Genomic DNA, 17,292 nt, shown 5'->3' with positions numbered 1-17,292 from the left:
AAGTAGAATCGTCAAGTCACGAGTTAATTATTATGCTCATAGACAAATAATTGCCTTATTAAATCGTGAGCTAAATTTCATTACTCAAAGACTTACCTCGGATGTTGTCGAACGATTTCAACGGCTATTCGATCACTTTTTCCTTTCCTTTATCCAACTTTGATCCTCTAAGCTCTTGAGCTAAATCAATCAAATTTACTTCTCAATCAAACACATACATACGGCAACCATATACATTTCAAAAACCAATTCATTCGTATCATTTGTCCATATATTAGCTTTTAGCATATTTGGTCATTAGAGCGACCTATTTAACTTTCAAGCATTCATTTCTAATTTTAATTAAACAATGCCGAATGCCATTAACTACTAATGCCACACACACATATGCATAAAATTCATCCATACATAACCTATAGCTCATTCGGTCATTCATCTCTCAAACCTATCAAAGCTTCATGTCAAACTTCCCCGGCGAATACACATATAAGCACATAATGCACATTTAGCATTTTATTTACTTCATGATACATTCGCCTTGGCATAATTTCATTAAAATCCCTATTAGCCAGTTCACCAATCAATTATATCATCTACTTAATATTTCATAACTTATCATGCTAGCTGAATATTATTTATTCAAGTTCATCATCTTCATATTCGGCATTAGCATCAAATATAATAGCCAATTCTTCCCACTTTGAATCTATGCATCCATTTAATCATAGTTTGTTCAAGCACTCATACAACAAGATTCATCCAATTTAACAGGAAACAAAAACTTTATTCCTCCATAGCTACAATGGCCGAAAGATCTAGACATCTCAATACCGAAATTTCTAACATGGGTTGCCTAAAGAATTTGGTAGGGAGTTCAAATTTATCTAACATTTCAAGTAACTTAACACATCCATATAGCTATCGTGCTAGTAGTATCAAGGCATCAACTAAAATTTTGAAGTCTCTTAGCCGAATCCTAACTCTCCAACAACCCCAATTTCATCCATGAGATAAATAGAAGTAGGCTAACCCTCCAAAGGATGTGTAAACCTCCAAAAGCAACATTGAACATACCTTAATCTAAAGAACCACCTTGGCCGAATTTCCCCTCTTCTTCTTCCTTCAATTCACGGCAATGGAGGAGCAACCTAGCTAATTTTTTTGTTTCTTCCCTACTAACCACTATTATTTTATTACCCATGTTCTTTATTTTATTATTTCTAACATAAAACACTAACATAAAATGTTTATAATACATTTTAACCCATAGCATGGCCGGCCACTACTTGTCATAGGTGGAAATTTGACATGCAAACCCATTATTTTCATAACATGCACTAATAGATCCTTATAGATTAACCCATCACATTTCAAAAGTGTCACACATAAGTCCTATTAACTAAATTCACATGCAATTGACCAAATCGAAGCTCAAAACTTTCACACACTCATATTCACATATTTTAGACAATAAATATTATACTCAAATACTTCGGTGACTCGGTTTAGCGGTCCCGAAACCAATTTCCGACTAGGGTCAATTTAGGGCTGTCACACATAGAGTAATTGTTAGATCTAGCACCGCAAGGTGGTAAGTAAGTTCGTGTGACATTTTAACGTACTTCAAAAAAAGTGTTTCGATGGGCCAAAACTGGGCCCAATGGGCTTTCGGACCAATATGGGTAAGAGATGGGCAAATTAGCCTGTTAGTTAGATGGTGGAACCAAACTGCATAAAACTGTTGAAAATTACTGAAGTAGCTTGTGTAGTTGCTAAGTTACGAAAATTACCCCTAAAGAGAAAAATTACCGATATACCCCTTGGGTTTAAATTGGCTAAACTGCATGATTGATTAATACTGTATTTTACATGGGTTTTTTTTAAAAAAAAAAATTTGGACTGATAAGGAAGTGGCACACTGAATCCCCGGCACCAAGTCTGTAAGTGTTCTTTTTCTGCTTTAAATATTCATATGGAACTGGACTGGAAATAATACTGTAGATAGTACTGAGCCTTAGAGATAGTGCTATTGATAATGTAGTATTAGGGCTACAAAACTAGGACCGTAGCTAAATTATGATTGCACGAAAATAACTTTGAAACTCTATCTGTTCATAAGACATTCTGTAATACACAGTGAAACCAGTAAACTATTGTCATCAAATTCGTAATCAGATAAATCGTTATGAGTAGAAGGGTTACTCGGGGAAGAGGCCGTGGTCGGGGCCGAGGTAGCACCCAAGCTGGATCTGCGTCATCTGAACACATACCAGCTGGCGAGGCACGTCCACCATCGGTTAATAAAAATGGGCCATATGACCGGGCCGCAGGGGATGACGCTTTGTCTCAGGTCATGTTGAGGGTTTTGGAAAGGGTGGCTGGAGCTAACATCGGGCCCATGAATAGGGGGTCCATTTCTGAATGACTTCGGGCCAACGGAGCGGAGATTTTTAGCGGCGTATCTGGAGTGGCCCCAAATGTGGCTGAGTACTGGTTGGAAGCCACAGAGCGGATCATGGATGACTTGGACTGCTCAGTAGAATAGAAGTTGAAAGGGGCGGTGTCGTTGCTGCGGGATGAAGCGTATCAGTGGTGGATTACTGTGAGAGAGGGTACCCCAGCTGAGAGGGTAACACGGGAGCTCTTCAAACAGACCTTTAAGGCAAAATATGTTGGAGCTAGCTATGTGGATGCACGCAGAAAGGAGTTCTTGAATTTGACTCAGGGAAATAAGACCATTGCTGAATATGAGGCGGAGTTTCTACGATTGAGTCGGTATGCTAATGGCATCATTTCCACCAAATACGAGCGCAGCGTTCGTTTTGAGGATGGCCTCAGAGATGAGTTAAGGGTGCCCATAGCTCCGCAGAGAGAGCGAGATTTCGCTGCACTGGTAGAGAAGGCTAAGATAGCGGAGGACGTGAAGCAAACCGAATGGAAGAATCGTGATAGGGATCGGAATCAGTTCAAGAAGGATACTAGACTAGCGGGTGCTGCAAATCGAAGTACTAAGAGAGCTAGGATGGAGGAACCGGTTCGAGCAGTTCCGGTGAACACAGGTAGACCGCAAGCTTGTGGGGATTGCAGCAGAATGCATCAAGGAGAGTGCTGGAAGCGTTCTGGGGCTTGTCTTCATTGTGGGTCTAAGGAGCAAAGGATTAAGGATTGTCCTAGGAGGGCCACTCAGGCTCAGGGGGCCGAACAAGGAGCAGTGCGGTCGGCTCAACCTGTGAGGGATGGACCGCCGCTGCGAAGAGGTCCTGGACAAGGTCACGGTGGTAATTGCCGTGGACGTGGGGCATCTGGCAGGGGTATTGGTAACGCGGATGCTCGTCAGCCAGCTTTGGTGTATGCTGCTCGTCGCCGCTAGGATGGTGACGCACCTGATGTCATAACTGGTACGTTTTTTATATATGGTGTACCTTATACTGCTCTGATTGATGTGGGATCAACCCATTCATATGTGGCATATAACATTTCTGGGGAACTGGGTGTGCACTTCGAGGAGACTGTGTGTGGGGTGTCTGTGATAAGTCCTTTAGGTCATTCGGTTAAGGTAGAGAAACTCTTCAAGGAGGTGCCTCGGAGATTCAAGGCGGGTTTTCGTGGGGATTTGATGGAGTTACCGCTGAAGAATTCGATTTGATACTAGGGATGGATTGGTTGACCAAGCATAAGGCAACTTTGGATTGTGCAGCTAAGAGGATGGTGTTAAGGATCACAATGATGAAGAGGTAATGATTATTGGAGAACGGAGGATTACTTATCCAATGTAGTATCGGCGTTGAGGGTCGAGAAACCGATGCGCAAGGGTGCGAGGCATATCCGCTTTGGTAAGCCAAGTGAAACCGAGGATCGACTATGGAGACCATCGAATCGTTAGGGAATTCGGGATGTTTTTCGGAAGAGCTTCGGATTACTTCCGAATCGGAAATTGAGTTTGGAATCGATTTGTTGCACGGAATGACTCCAGATCTATTGCACCCTATAGGATGGCACCAAGGAGTTATCGAATCAAGGCTCAAATTCAAGAGTTGTTAGATGGAGGCTTCATTAGGCCTAGTGTGTCCCCTTGGGGAGCACCGGTCCTGTTTGTAAAGAAAAAGGACGGAACGATGCGCATGTGCATCGATTATCGCCAGTTGAACAAACTGACGATTAAGAATAAGTATCCACTACCAAGGATTGACGATCTGTTTGACCAGCTTAGGGGAGCTTCGGTATTCTCCAAAATTGATCTTCGTTCTAGATACCATCAGCTAAGGGTAAAAGAAGGGGATATTCATAAGACAGCATTCCGAACTCGATATGGACATTATGAGTTTGTGGTCATGCCGTTTGGGTTGACGAACGCACCTGCAGCTTTTATGGATCTGATGAATCGAGTATTCCAACCTTACTTGGATCGGTTCGTAGTCGTCTTTATCGACGATATCCTGGTATACTCTGAAATAGAGGCGAAGCATGATGAGAATCTCCGTATTGTGCTGCAAGTGTTAAGGGAGAAGGAGCTCTATGCGAAATTCAACAAGTGTGAATTGTGGTTGAGATAGGTAACCTTCCTAGGGCATGTGGTCTCTGCCGAGGGGATTAAGGTGGATCCTCGTAAAATTGAAGCGATTCTGGAATGGAAGCCACCTAGGTCAGTATCAGAAATTCAGAGTTTCCTAGGGTGGCAGGTTACTACAGAAGGTTTGTGGAGGGTTTCTCAGTAATGGCAGCACCCTTGACAAAACTCATAAGGAAAGGAGTACCATTTGTTTGGACCGAGAAACAGCAAAAAGCTTTTGATCGGTTGAAAAAGGTATTGACCGAAGCACCGGTGTTGATTCAACCGGTGTCTGGGAAGGACTTTACTGTATACAGCGATGCGTCGCATGTGGGGTTAGGTTGCATACTGATGCAAGAGGGCAAGGTGGTCGCTTATGCATCACGACAGCTTAAGGCTCATGAGGTGAATTACCCTACGCATGATTTGGAGCTAGCAGCGGTGATTTTTGCGTTATGGGGAAAAGTGCATCATATACATAGATCATAAAAGCTTAAAGTATCTGTTGACTCAGAAGGAGTTGAACCTTAAGCAACATAGATGGATGGAGTTGCTTAAGGATTATGACTGTTTGACAGAGTACCACCCAGGAAAGGCTAATGTGGTGGCGGATGCATTGAGTCGAAGGGGTTGTTACTGATTTGAGAGCCTTGTTCGCACGATTAAGTCTGTACGACGATGGAAGCTTGTTGGCAGAACTGCAAGTAAGGCCTACTTGGACTGAGCAGATTAAGGAAAAACAGTTGAAGGACGATTCATTAGCTCTTCGGTTCCAGCAAGTTAAAAGTGGTGAGAACGAGGATTTTGGGTTGAACACTGAAGGAGTTCTGTGCTTTCGTGGAAGGGTTTGTATTCCAAAGGACCCTGAATTGAGGCAGTTAATTCTAAAAGAGGCTCATGGGGGACTCTGTGCCATGCATCCTAGAGGAAATAAGTTATATCGTGTAACACCCCGAACCCGAGACCATCGCCGGTGTCGGACACGAGGGGTTAGCAAGCCAAGTTCACTTGTTTTGCCCATCCATTGGACATTTCTAGTCAGGCTGGAAAAACTGCGTCACTGTCGCCTTAAAAATCATATATCGAGTTTCAAAACTCGGAAACTGGTTTCCTGAATTTTCCCTGAATTTAGACTCATATATCCATCCATGGATTTATTTCTAGAATTTTTGGTCGGGCCAATTGGTACAGTTTATTAGTTAAAGTCACCCATGTTACAGGGATCGACTGCTCTGACCTTTGCGCGGTATAACTTGAATATCTCTCTGTACAGGGATTTAATGCTGGTTTCGTTTGTTTCTAATGAAACTAGACTAAAAATGGAATTTGTAAATATAAGGTATGTCTCCTAATTATTTCTGGATAATTTATAGTAAATTTTTAAAGTTGCGACAGGGAACCCAGAAACCGTTCTGGCCCTGTCTCACAATAGCTTTAATATCTCTTAACATGTAACTCCTATCACCATTTCGTTTCTTCCATATGAAAATAGACTCATCAATGTTCATTTCCATAGCTGATTCACTATTTAATACCATTCCTACAAATTTTGGTGATTTTTCACATTCACGTTACTGCAGCTGGCAGCATCTGTTTTTGAGGTAGGTCTTACCTATTTTGTAGTCTCCATGAACCAACTAGTCTTGCCTTACATAGGTCCACATATGATCATTTTAACCATGCCAATGGCTGATCATGTGACCAACATTCCCATTTCCAATTCATAGTCACATCATGACACCATATATATATATACAAACCGCAAATAGTTTAAGTTGATACTTCACTATTACGAGCCATTTTCGCATGGCCGTACACATATACATCATAACATATTTAAACCAACAAGGGTAGTCCTATACATGCCATTTCAAGTTCAACCAAGAATTTATACCAAAATGGGGGCTTGATAGTGTGGATGACTTCGACTTCAACGATCCCGAATCCGATTGCTATCGAGCGAAATCTAGAAAACCGAGAGCCAAAGCGGTGAGTAAGCATTTTATGCTTAGTAAGTCTCAAGGAATATAATCAACTCTAATTACAGCAATACATTCACATAGTTAAATGCATCATTTCATTAATGCACATTCACATAATCATACTTACTTCACCATCCCAACTCTTATGTTCATACACAAATAACGGCTTCATTAAGGCCGATAACTCGTTCCATCATAGGAGCGGATATTCACACGCTCTACTCCTAGCGCAAAGCACACACCGCACTTACCTTGTCATTGGGAAATTTCATAAGTGCATTAGCTGAAATTTTCCAGCAAGCTTATAATTTTCAAATCACATACCTTCGAGTTTAACCGGATGTCGCTACTCGATCAATCGCCTTCGGGACATAGCCCGGTTATGGTAACCCGCACCAAGGCCTCACGGACTTAACCCGGATATCACGATTTGCACAAATGCCTTTGGGTCTTAGCCGGATAGAATGACTCGCACGAATGCCTTGGGTCTTAGCCCGGATGTAGCCATTAGCACAATTGCCTTCGGGTCTTAACCCGGTTATAATTTCCAGCATAATTGTCTTCGGGGCTTAGCCCGGATATCATTCAATTTCTCATGCACACATACATCAATAATCATTGGACATACATATTTATTTTCGTTACTAAGGCTCAAACACAATTATAATCACTAACATAATCGCCTTCGGGACTTAGCCCGGGTATCATTCGAATACTCATACACACATAAATCAATAATCGATACATCAATAATCGAATACTCAAACTTTTTTGGCATTTCTCCGTCCATTCGAACTTAACATCCTTTTGGAGTAGCTTCGTCATCGGCGTGGCTATCGTTGAGAAGCCTTTTACAAATCATCGGTAATAACCGGCAAGCCCCAAAAAGCTCGAACCTCGAATATTTCTCTGAGGCTTCCAATTAAGTATGGCTGAAATTTTATTCGGGTCGACTCGAATACCCGATGCAGATACCACATGACCCAAGAAGCTAACCTCTCTTAACCAGAACTCACTCTTGCTGAACTTAGCATATAATTGCTTATCCCGTAAAATTTGCAGCACTAATCGCAGGTGTTCAGCATGTTCGGTCTCATTTCTTGAATAGACCAAGATGTCATCAATGAACACGACTACGAATCGATCCAAATATGGTCTAAAGATCCGATTCATTAAATCCATAAATACCGCAGGGGCATTAGTGAGCCCAAACGGCATCACTAGGAACTCATAGTGACCATATCTCGCTCAAGGCGCTTGGGTACGTCCAAATCTCGGATTCGCAATTGATAATAGCCCAATCTCAAATCTATTTTCGAGAACACTGAGGCTCCCTTTAGTTGATCGAACAAGTCATCGATACGTGGCAACGGATATTTGTTCTTTATTGTCGCTTTATTAAGCTGACGATAATCGATGCACACCGCATGGTTCCATCCTTCTTTTCACGAACAACACCGGCGCACCCAAAGGCGAAAAACTCGGCGAGCAAAACCTCTATCCACCAATTCTTGCAATCGAGCTTCCAACTCCTTTAATTCCGTTGGTGTCATACGATACGGAGCTATCAAAATTGGAGTGGTACCGGTACCAATTCGATGCCAAATTCTATTTCCGAACAGTGGTAAACCCGCAATTCTTGAGGAAAACATCCGGTATTCACAAACCACGGCACAGATTCGGGTTTCTTTTCGATTCCTTGTCATCGAAAGCACGTCGCAAGGTACGCCGCACTCTTTTCTTACATATTTTCGGGCCAACATTGCGATATTACATGGCAACCCCTTTAAGTCCGTAGACTTAACCCAAATTATCTCGTTATTCGCAAGACCTCAAATCGATAGTCTTGCTTTTGCAATTTACGACCGCATCGTGCATGGTCAACCCATCCAAACCAAGAATAACGTCAAATTCATCGAACGGCAAAAGCATCAAGTCCGCCGGAAACAAGAACCTCGGAACACTAGGGACTTTTCTTGCACACTTTGTTGACAAGCACGTAATGACCCAAGGGTTTGACACCGAATTACAAACTCGAGAGACTCAATAGGCAAAGTCTTCTCGGGCGCTAAGGTTTCACATATATAAGATTGAGTAGAACCGGGGTCAATCAAAGCAATCACATTAGTATTGAAAAGAGTGAAAGCACCGTAATGACATCCGGAGAGGCGGCATCCTCGCGTGCGGCGTATGGCATAAGTCCTCGCAGGAGCACGAGCCTCGAGATCGATGGTAGCATCTCTAGATCCTCTCGACCGCCAACGACATTGCCCATATTTCTAGGTGGCCTACCTCGGCGATGGTAGAACCCGAGTTTCCACTCGACTCACATTACATTCAAGCATCCTCGGGCAATCCTTCCTAAAGTGGTCGGCCAATCCACACTTATAGCGGAGCGATCACGAAACCAACAGCTCCCGAATGCCATTTGCCACAATGTTGACACTCCGCCTCTCTCGGCGATCATTTCCACCATCGGCGATCGAAGTGACTCGTGTGGTCACAGGGGTCGATCGCGTCCTCGTCTAGAAAAGCCCAAAGTGCCTCTAGACCGGTTCACATCATCTCGAAATCTCTTGATTGCTGTTGAAGAGACTTTCCGAGGACCTCTTCGAATTCTCCGGTTCCCACATCAGCTTTTGTTTCTCCTTTCTAAGCTCTTCGACTTTACAAGCTCGCTCAACAAGTACTACGATCTCTCGTATTTCGAGAATGCCAACAAACATCCTTATATCATCATTCAGCCCATCCTCGCTGCGTTTACACATAATAGCTTCGGACGAAATGCATTCTCGCGTGATCGGCTAAGCCTCACAAATTTTCGTTCATAGTCGATGGCGACATAGAACCTTGCTTAAGATCAAGAAATTCCTTCGCTTTTGGTCGATGAATCTCTGATGATATACTTTTTTTTTTTCTAACTTGGTTTGAAAGAATTCCTAAGTCACTTGCTCTCTAGGTACCACAGAAGTCGAGTACTCCACCAATAGTAGGTGGAATCACGTAGCAAGGAGATGGTACACTTTAAGCACTCATCGGTGTACAAGATAGCTCATCGAGCACCGGATAGTGTTGTCCAACCAAAATTCAGCTCGTTCGGCATCATCATCATCCGTAGCTTTAAATTCAGTGGCCCCATGTTTTCGAATCCTATCGACCGGGGCTTACTTGACCTTATTTGGTCGATTCTGGAGGTATTGTAGGTGCGGGGTTGCATTTGTCGGGAATGGAGGTTGTGGGACAGCCGTGTTAGTTCGAATGTATTGATTAAACCATTCGTTCATCACACTATAAAAGGCTTGCCTAGCCTCATCATTCGGATTGCTGGCCATAGGTTGAGAGTCCGCCGCTGTCCCTTGTGCGGAGCAGCGCCACACTCTCCACATCATCAGCTATTGCTCGGTTGGGATCGGGATCCATTGCTATAAACAAACTCAAAGTCAAATTGTCGAAATCACCACACTATCGATTCATCATTTAATGGCATGTATAGCTAGACCCCAAACACCTCACGGTAGTCCTAGAATCGACTAAACCGTGGCTCTGATACCAATAAAATTGTAACACCCCGAACTCGAAACCATCGCCGGTGTCGGACACGAGGGGTTAGCAAGCCAAGTTCACTTGTTTTGCCCATCCATTGGACATTTCTAGTCAGGCTGGAAAAACTGCATCACTGTCGCCTTAAAAATCATATCTCGAGTTTCAAAACTCGGAAACTGGTTTTGTAAATTTTCCCTGAATTTAGACTCATATATCCATCCATGGATTTATTTCTAGAATTTTTGGTCGGGCCAATTGGTACAGTTTATTAGTTAAAGTCACCCATGTTACAGGGATCGACTGCTCTGACCTTCGCGCGGTATAACTTGAATATCTCTCTGTACAGGGCTTTAATGCTGGTGCCGTTTGTTTCTAATGAAACTAGACTCAAAATGGAATTTGTACATATAAGGTATGTCTCCTAATTCTTTCTGGATAATTTATAGTAAATTTTTAAAGTTGCGACAGGGAACCCAGAAACCGTTCTGGCCCTGTCTCACAATAGCTTTAATATCTCTTAACATGTAACTCCTATGACCATTTCGTTTCTTCCATATGAAAATAGACTCATCAATGTTCATTTACATGGCTGATTCACTATTTAATACCATTCCTACAAATTTTGGTGATTTTTCACATTCACGTTACTGCAGCTGGCAGCATCTGTTTTTGAGGTAGGTCTTACCTATTTTGTTGTCTCCATGAACCAACTAGTCTTGCCTTACATAGGTCCACATATGATCATTTTAACCATGCCAATGGCTGATCATGTGACGAACATTCCCATTTCAATTCATAGTCACATCATGACACCATATATATATATACAAACCGCAAATAGTTTAAGTTGATACTTCACTATTACGAGCCATTTTCGCATGGCCGTATACATATACATCATAACATATTTAAACCAACAAGGGTAGTCCTATACATGCCATTTCAAGTTCAACCAAGAATTTATACCAAAATGGGGGCTTGATAGTGTGGATGACTTCGACTTCAACGATCCCGAATCCGATTGCTATCGAGCGAAATCTAGAAAACGAGAGCCAAAGCAAATGAGTAAGCATTTTATGCTTAGTAAGTCTCAAGGAATATAATCAACTCTAATTACAGCAATACATTCACATAGTTAAATGCATCATTTCATTAATGCACATTCACATAATCATACTTACTTCACCATCCCAACTCTTATGTTCATACACAAATAACGGCTTCATTAAGGCCGATAACTCGTTCCATCATAGGAGCGGATATTCACACGCTCTTACTCCTAGCGCATAAAGCACACACCGCACTTACCATGTCATTGGGAAATTTCACAAGTGCATTAGCTGAAATTTTCCAGCAAGCTTATAATTTTCAAATCACATACCTTCGAGTTTAACCGGATGTCGCTACTCGATCAATCGCCGGGACATAGCCCTGTTATGGTAACCCGCACCAAGGCCTCACGGACTTAACCCGGATATCACGATTTGCACAAATGCCTTGGTCTTAGCCCGGATAGAATGACTCGCATACGAATGCCTTGGTCTTAGCCCGATGTAGCCACTAGCACAATTGCCTTTGGGTCTTAACCGGTTATAATTTCTAGCATAATTGTCTTGAGGCTTAGCCCGGATATCATTCAATTTCTCATGCACACATACATCAATAATCATTGGACATACATATTTATTTTCGTTACTAAGGCTCAAACACAATTATAATCACTAACATAATCGCCTTCGGGACTTAGCCCGGTATCATTCGAATACTCATACACACATAAATCAATAATCGATACATCCATATTTCATTCCACATAATTCAAGTAAGGTCACTTCTTGAGGACTTACCTCGGATGTTGTCGAACGGCTTTTACGCCTATTCGATTACTTTTTCCTTCCCTTGTCCAATTGTGGCCCTCTTAGCTCTTGGGCTAATTCAAACAAATTCAATTTATCAAAACCTCATTGTGCTAGCTTATGGCGAATATGACAAGGAATTTAAATGGTCATATGGCCACCCTTTAGCTTGAATACACAATGGTCATGCACATTTTATACTACATCAAGCAAATCAATACAATTTATTCGAGCATCAAGGAAAAGCTAAGGCCTTCAATAGGCTACCCAAGGCGAATATACTTGTCCATGTTGAGGCCAATTATGCACTTAATACCACACAAAAACAACATGCATTTTACTAGTTAATGCTTTGCATATTGTAGCTCAAAACTTACAATATAGCATCAAGCACTCATATGTGTGCTAGGCCAATGTGCTTACAATTTCACAATTATTCTTCAACATCTTCTTCTTTAAACAAACTTATTCATCACTTCCTTCATAACCAAAACATCATGTGCAAACATATATATACATATATGAGCATGGCGAATTTCAAGGTGTCCATAGCCATCCAAAACACAAATTTTAACTAACATGCAAGAAGCATGAACCATGCTCATGAATGCATCATGGCGAATATGACAATCATGCTCCTTTTCAACTTCAATCATGATAAAACAAAAGAAAGCTCAAAATCTTACTCAAGAGTAGACAATCCATCATTGCATGCATCATCATCAAGCTTCACACTTAGCATGCAATGGCTTTATCACCATAACAACTTTGGCCAAATACCATTTCCATGGCTTAACAAAGATTTGAGCCATGGCTAACATGCACATCAAGTTAGCAACCAAAACATGCATGAAACTCCTAACACAACCTCATACATACCTTAATCTTGATGCAAACTTAGCCAAATCTCCTTCTAGATCTCTTCCAAACCAAGCATGAACCAAAAATCCTCCTTCTTCCTTAGTTTTGGCTCAAAGAAAGGATGAACAAATTTTTTCTTTCCTTCTCTACAACTCACGGCAATGGGGGATTACCACACTCACACACATTTTTTTTCATTTTTTATCACCCATACACCTTTGTTTATTATTTCACCCTAATGCACCAACAAAACATGTTTCATGACATGTTTAGCCCATCCTCCCTTGTCATGGCCGGCCACCACCTATAAAAGGGGGAATTTGACATGCAAGTCCATTGTTTTGCATGCATGCTTTAATTAGTCATCACACATTTCCCTATCATACTTTCAAAGTTCATTACTAAGTCCTTTCTTATGGAATTCACCCTTATAACACTAAATCAATCATCATAAAATGTCATACATGAGCACACACATATTATAGGCATCAAAATAAATTTTTAATTATTTTTATGCCTCGGTTTTGTGGTCCCGAGACCACCTTCCGACTAGGGTCAATTTTGGGCTGTCACATATCGGGACTTGCGAGAGGTGTACCGGTGGCCTGGGTTAAAACGAGAGGTGACTGAATTTGTTGGGAAATGTCTGACGTGCCAGCAGGTTAAGGCTGAGCACCAATTGCCTTCGGGATTATTGCAACCTGTGAAAATTCCGCTATGGAAATGCGAAAGAGTAACAATGGACTTTGTGAGTGGGTTACCTTTGACACCCACCAAGAAAGATTCGGTGTGGGTGGTTGTGGATAGGTTAACAAAATCTGCTCATTTCATACCTATTCGAACCGACTACTCACTGCAAAAGTTGGCCAAGTTATATGTGGCAGAGGTAGTGCGACTGCATGGGGTGCCAGTGTCGATAATTTCTGATCGAGACCCTAGGTTTACATCTCGGTTTTGGCGGAAGTTGTAGGAAGCGTTGGGTACACGATTGGATTTTAGCACCGCTTTTCACCCACAGACAGATGGACAATCAGAAAGGGTTATTCAGGTTCTGGAAGATATGTTGAGAGGTTGTATCATTGATTTTTGTGGAAGTTGGGAGGACTACTTACCATTGGCGGAGTTTGCTTACAATAACAGCTATCAAGCAAGTATTCAGATGGCACCATATGAAGCACTTTATGGGCAAAAATGTCGTACGCCGACGTGTTGGACAGAGTTGGGTGAACGACAAGTGCTTGGACCGGAATTGGTGGCAGACACTGAAAGCAAGGTTAGGCTGATAAGGGATCGGTTAAAGGAGGCATCTGATAGACAGAAGTCGTATGTGGATCTGAAGCGCAAAGAGATTGAGTTCGCTGTTTGGGATATGGTTTTCTTGAAGGTTTCCCCTTGGAAGAAAATTTTGAGATTTGGTAAGAAGGGTAAGTTGAGCCCACGGTTTATTGGGCCTTACCGAATTGTTAAGCGGGTTGGACCAAAGGCTTATCACTAGAGTTACCACCAAAAGCGCATCGTATCCACGACATTTTCATGTATCCATGTTGAGGCGGTATCAATCGACCCAACTCATATCATACCGATTCAGTAAATCGAGGTACAATCGATTTAACCTTCAAGAGGAACTGTGCAAATACTTGATCGTGACGTCAAGGTGTTGAGAAGGAAATCAGTTCCACTAGTGAAAGTACTTTGGAGGAACCATGGCAAAGAAGAAGCTACTTGGGAGATCGAGGAGGCTATCGTCAACAAGACCCTCAACTGTTTTAATAAGGTAAAATTTCGAGGTCGAAATTTCTTTAAGGAGGGTAGAGTTGTAACATCCTGATTTTCGGATTTATTCGCGGTTTTCAATATTTTGTAAAGATTTTAAAATTTTGTATTTGGATGTGAAATTAATATTTTGAGTAGGTAAATGGGCTTATAGAAGGCCCATGTGTTGGCCAAAACCCGGTTGAATTTTTGAATTTTTGGACTTAGGAGTTAGGGGTTCTGGCTAGATGGCCCTTGTATAGAGTTATGGGTAAATTGTATCACAAAAAGAGCCTTAGTAGAGTGGCAAGGGTGATGCCACTAGGCTCCTAAAAAGGTGGCATGTGGAGCATTGGGGAAAGCATGGGATCGATTCCCTGTGTTGATAAATAGATGCATTTATTTTTAAGTGCTGGAGGGGTAAGTGTTGGAGTCCAGGTGGATTCTGCTAGAGGAGAGTTTGAATCAGCTCAAACGCTTGGATTAAAGAGGGATAAGGGGAGAGATTTAAGGGATTGGGAGAGAGGCTAGGAGTTGGCCGAATTTTGGGAATTGAAGAGGGAAGAATCGGCAGGGGGTTTGAGGTTAGTATTTCAGCACCTAGGGTATTGGGTGGTACCGTTCTCTTCTGCTCTAACATCACAAGGTTTTTCTTTTCTCTTTTTTCCTCTCTAGCCGAAACCACCATTCTCTCTATTCTTCTTTTTCTTTTTTTTCTTCTTCAAAACCATTCATCAATTCTGCTGTTCATCAATACTTTTGCCGAATCCATAAAAGCCGAAATCTTGAACACACATTACTGGTACCGATTTCTTCAAAGCCAAACCCTTTAACATTGTGTTTCCATTAATCAATGATTATTCTTTCTAAACTCTAGAGACCTGTCGGCAATTCTACATCCAGGTTATAGTTTCATATTGTCATCTCCTTCATCACCCAAAAGCCGAAAAACCATAGATTTGGGGGATTATAGCCGAAACTTCAAAACTCCGGGAGTCGAGTTCTACCGTCGTTTGAAACATAAATCTGCATCAGATTGCATGGAGATCAAAAAGGAGTAAGGGGTAAGTGTTCATCATCTCAGATCTGGTCTTATTTTACAAAGTTAGGAAAAGCTGAAGTCCCTAGTCGATTTGGGCATGTGGCTCTAGGGGTTTTTAACTGACGTTTTCTGTCAATGATTAGTGTCTTCTTAAGTGTTGGATTGAAGGCGTGGGTTGTTGGAGCAATCGGATTCGGAGCTAGCTATCAATTTTGACAAAAAGGTAAGGTTTCGAAGGCTTTTAGGGACATGGTTTGATCATGGATAAGTAGGTTGTGGGTTTAGTGATTATGGTTTGTAAATAAGAACTGTGCTAATCAATTGTAGGACATCGGAAGAGATCTCAGTAGCAGTCGTCGCGAATCAAGTGTGTACCGAACACCGTTTCTTAGTTCAATTCGGCAAAAGTCGAAATGCCGAAATTCCAGCATTTCATGGGCTTGTGAGTATGCGAATGCTCTCTAGACATAGAGTAATTGTTAGATCTAGCACCGCAAGCTGGTAAGTAAGTTCGTGTGACGTTTTAACGTACTTCGAAAAAAGGGTCTTGATGGGCCAAAACTGGGCCCAATGGGCTTACGGACCAATATGGGTAAGAGATGGGCAAATTAGCCTGTTAGTTAGATGGTGGAACCAAACGCATAAAACTGTTGAAAATTATCAAGTAGCTTGTGTAGTTGCTAAGTTACTTAAAATTACCCCTAAAGAGCAAAATTACCGATATACCCCTAGAGTTTAAATTGGCTAAACCGCATGATTGATTAATATTGTATTTTACATGATATGCTTTTATTAATATCAGTTGCATGGGATTGGGGTATTGATGGAGGAAGTATTGAAAGTGGTTCATCCACGTACTAGAGGCTTTGCCTCAACTTATCGATATTTGAGCAATGTTCTTTAAGTGTGGAGTGTAGGGTTTGGGTGGGTTGAGATATTCCCCACATGGAGTGTAGGGTTGGTACGGGGGCAGTGTAGCGGTTGGTGGGTTGAGTAGTCTCCCCAGATGGGTTTGCATGCATTACTACTATTGTTACCTATGTTACTGAACTGGGCCTATGGGCCACACTGTTATGTAAAAAGGGCTAAGGCCTTGCTCTTCAGATTCGAAAAGGGCTTTGGTCCACTGTGTACTGTGATCTGAATAGGGCTTAGGCCTAAAAGGCTCGAGCTGATTTGGGCTTTGGATGGGTTTCTGTATACACTGAGTTTTCCCAAACTCACCCCTTTTTCTTCCATCCTTGCAGGTGAGCCCTAGTTGGTGGACTTGGAGCTGAGCGGAATTCGGAGTGGCTACACATTTTCTGCAAATTCGTTTTCTTCTGGGGAACTAGATTTTCCCATATTTTCATTTATGGTTTTGGGTTTTTAAATGTAATAAGGCCGCTTAATTATTTTTATGGTTTGGTTTGTTTCTTTATTATTTAATTCTATTATGATAAAACTGAACTATGATAACTAACGAAATGGATTAGCTCTAGGACGCGTTTTCAAAAACATTAAGTGATTTCAAAATAACACGAATACAAGTAAGACTTCCGCTAAGCAAACGTTTTCAACCTTAATCATTTTCTTAAGATGGTCATAACCAAACGGTTTTCTCAAAATTATACGAGATGTTAGAGTGTGGCAATGGCGGTGTGCATGTCTAGGATTGGATCCGAAGGGAGCTTGGTAGTTAAGCAGTCCGACAGACTCACCTCCTCT

Source organism: Gossypium arboreum, chromosome 7 (assembly GCF_025698485.1).
Source record: "Gossypium arboreum isolate Shixiya-1 chromosome 7, ASM2569848v2, whole genome shotgun sequence".
NCBI lineage: Eukaryota > Viridiplantae > Streptophyta > Magnoliopsida > Malvales > Malvaceae > Gossypium > Gossypium arboreum.
Note: the sequence above shows the minus strand (reverse complement) of the source record.